General features: G+C 43.3%; 1 protein-coding gene across 6 annotated transcripts in view; it reads left to right on the top strand.

Moving 5' to 3' along the window:
• The window catches only part of KCTD1 (potassium channel tetramerization domain containing 1), a 202,689-nt gene that overhangs the window by 110,432 nt on the left and 88,505 nt on the right, over positions 1 to 3,752 (top strand). The gene's annotated exons all lie outside the window — the stretch shown is intronic.

Raw genomic sequence — 3,752 nt, 5'->3', positions numbered from 1 at the left:
GTAACCAAACCAAACTCTATGCATGAAATGTTGTCTCTGGTGGCTCTGGGGGCCTTGACTTGGGCCAGCGCAGGTCAGGGTTGGGGCGGCGGTGGAGGGGGAGGGAGGCACGAAAACGGGGCCAGTCACTGCCGGAATCGGATTTGCTTGGAGCTTCACGCTCTAGGTGCTTTTCAGGAAAGTTTACACCTAAGCTTGAAGGCTTGGAGAGGGCCGAGTCGTTAGCCAATGGCTGCTCGGCGGTAGCTCTTGAAAGAACTTCAAAGTTCGCAGAACAAAAGCTCAGCTCCTGCAGCCTCCGCAGAATGCTTGAGTCTGAGGAGGCCCCAGGAGAGGGCAGGAATACTGAACTTAAAAAAATGGAAGCTGTCACTTGAAAGATCATTCGAATAAAGTCACCATTTTAAAATAACCCTATTCCATGTTTGCCTTAACTTAAGGAGGGAGAAAAACTTAAAAAAAAAAAGTATTGAAAAAAAACCTGCTAAGCCCACTTCCTGTGAAGGGGTGGGAGGGGGGAGGGAGTGGAGAGGCTGGCATTCCTGGGGCCAATTTATTCTGTAATATGTAGTGGAAAGTCTGGTGAGTTTCCATCAAGTCACTAGTAAAATCCTAGATGGAAACGTGGTGTCTCACTGTGCCTGGCGTGTGGGGCCCGCACCATGGGCACCGACTTGTGTCCCTGACCTCTTGCGTGTCACGTCTCTTGGTAGAAAAGACAGAGATCACAGAGACAGCAGCTTAGCTGAGCGGCCAGACACCAAAAAGCATTCACGCCCAGTATCTCAAAAGTGTCCTAGTGGGTCCTAAGGGAGCAGCTTTAACCCTAAAATGATAGAATTATAAGCAGTGCCAACTTCTAGGCTGAGATTGGGGGCTCAATTAGATGCTGCTGCTCTTATCCTTCCCAGAGAAATGTATCTGTATCATTAAAATCCTATTTATTTTTTGGCTGCTCTTCTCTAGGAGCCAGAAAGCAGAGGTCTCTGGGGACTATATCCTCTACTCTGCAGGCAGGACTAGCCACTGGAGGTTTTACAACTTTGACCTCCGCTACCATCAAGCAGAAGTAGGAATTTCAACTGTAAGCCTGGAGGTGTAGTGCAGGCCCTTCAAGGAACAGATGTCAGGTACCTCTGTGCTTTTTCCAAAGTGGAAATTCCAGTTCTGGACTAACCGAGCCTTTCAGACGCTTGCTTGCTCGCTAATCAGCCAGCCTCAAGGCCAGCGGAGAAAGGGTTGTGAATGGTAATATAAACACTAAAGTAAAATATGCAGAAGCTGTAGACTCTGTGGCCTTCTGTACTCCAAATGTGTCCAGTGTATTTCTAACAGCAAGAGGTTGTTTTAGGGGAATTTTAGGGATGGAGCGGGAGAATTCTATTGGCAGGATTTAGGTTTGCTTTCTTACAGAAGCAAAAAAAAAAAAAAAGTTTTTCTGCTAAAGTATAAACCCTTAAAAATGTTCTGGTTGATACATTTTATAACCTGGTTTAGCACCTGATTAAGAGTTCAAAGCCTGAGCATTGACTCGTGCGTACATCTGCTCGGAATGATGATGAAACCGTTTGCTGGCTCTGTCCAGTGGTTCTTGACACCAGTCTCACACAGAGTGGTAATTGGAGATGTGTGGAAGATGAGACAGGGGGTCTGCTGGGAAGGTTGGGTTTGGTTCTAAGGAAAGTAGTTTTTCTTTCACAGTCTTTTTTTTTTCTCAGTTGAGATCAATCAGATCTAAAAACTTCAATACGGAATCTTTTACTTTTTTTGAGTTATTGTTAGGAAACTTCTTCCAAATTCTGTAAGATTTGCATGGTCATATGTTGGTTATGTTTTTATTATGGTTCTCAAACATTATCATAGCTGAGACCCTTGTAATAAAACACTATGAAAGTTATTCTCTTTTTACATATTTACACTAGTCACTAGTGAGTTTTCCACTTAGAGTAAAAAAAAGTTTTAGCGTGTTAAAAAGTTTAAGGAAACTCTAGTAATGCCTGTAGAAGTTGCTTTCTGAATTATTATTATGCAGTGTATGTTTGAGAGGAAAACTGATAGTAATTTTTTCACCTCCTCTATTAAAATCAGTGTAAAGATTGAGGCCCAGGCTTTTCCTGGGGATTTATGACCAGTTGGGGTTACCGGCCCAGAGGGTTTGTTTTAATTCATCAACTCCTCTAGCTGGTCATTAATCTCCAGGAAATGTCCCCATGTACTTCGAGTCTCAGTTATTAATACTTAATTATAAACAAACTAACCTCATAGCCACCAGACCTTAGCAAGTGATGTTGCACCAAATACCATTATTGACCATGCTGTTCTGGATTTCTCAGTAACAGACCCTGATGTGTTGATCTGCTTCTTTGTCAGTTTCTTGGAAAATGAAGACCTTATTACTTGAAACATATTTTATTCTCTTCTTCAGGGCATTAAATGTGTCATGTAAGGGATTGGTTGAAAAATGAATGTGCTCAGTAATTACCAGAGCTGGAGGATTTGTCATTTTTCTTATGCAAAGTACCTGACTTTTGTTGTTGTGGAGTTTGGGGGTGGGGGGATGCTGGAGTTCAAGGGGAGAAAGTTGTGGTTGCTTAGACAACCGGTTTCTAGCCAGTTTGGGTCCTGAGCTGTAAAAAGGTTGAAAACCACTGTTTTCTCTTATTCAAGCTTTAATTCTCCCGAATGGTGTCTAAAGACAGTTTTAGTTCCTTCCCCACTTCAGATTGTTGTGATGCAGCTGAATCAGTGATGGTAGTGCCCAGATGGAGATACTGGTCCATTTTAAAGGTTCAGCACCAGATCGATCCTCTGTCTCGATAGCTGTTCTCTTTGCATCAAGATACAGCATTTTTGGGGCTGGAGAGATAGCACAGCGGGTAGGGTGTTTGCCTTGCATGCGGCCGACCCGGGTTCGATTCCCAGCATCCCATATGATCCCCCTGAGCAACACCAGGGGTAATTTCTGAGTGCAGAGCCAGGAGTGACCCTGTGCATCGCCAGGTATGACCCAAAAAGTAAAAAATAAAATAAAAGATACAGAATTTTCCCTTCCTCTAAGAACGGTACTACATTTAGATGGATGGTAGCACTCTGTCACACAGTCTGTCATTTATAGAAAAGGTATTGCTGATAGGAGCTGCAATGGTTTTGTTGAAGTTTTTTATAGAATGTCTCCTCTAATACCAAATTTTAAAAAATGTGAAAATTAGCTCCCCAAATATACCCAGCTGTGACGAAGTTGTCTTTATTTACACTCACTTGACCCTGACTCGGATTATTTCCAGAAATACTTTTAAGGAATTCTGTACATCGGAAGCCCATTAGTGAAAGGATTCTGAGACTCTGGCACACACTTGTCACTGGCCGGTTACTGTCTTCACTGGGGGACAGAGTTGGCCCTGACAGCAGCAGCAAATGGGATTGGCCTTGCTGTGGCTCCCAGTTGGGCATGGGCTTGCCTTTGCTGAGAAGCCACATGTTCACAGTCCTGGGAACCAACCTTCATTCAGGTGCCATAGGGTGGGAAGGGAGAAGGAAGAGTCCCTTTCCTTGCTAGAAAAAAAGCACCCCATTTCCACATATTGGTGAAATAATCACGCAATGCTAAATTTGAAGACTAGGCAGGCAGGATGTGCTTTTATTCCTGTGAATTTGAGAGGAACAGTTTTTAAACAGTGATAGCAAATCTGACAAGATTTTTTTTGCTGTGGTTAGCTGGGACTTTATTTGAGGATTACCTTCTTGAGTTGTTT

This window comes from Sorex araneus, chromosome 2 (genome assembly GCF_027595985.1).
Source record: "Sorex araneus isolate mSorAra2 chromosome 2, mSorAra2.pri, whole genome shotgun sequence".
Taxonomy (NCBI): Eukaryota; Metazoa; Chordata; class Mammalia; order Eulipotyphla; family Soricidae; genus Sorex; species Sorex araneus.
Note: the sequence above shows the minus strand (reverse complement) of the source record. Positions and strands in the feature narration are given on the sequence as shown.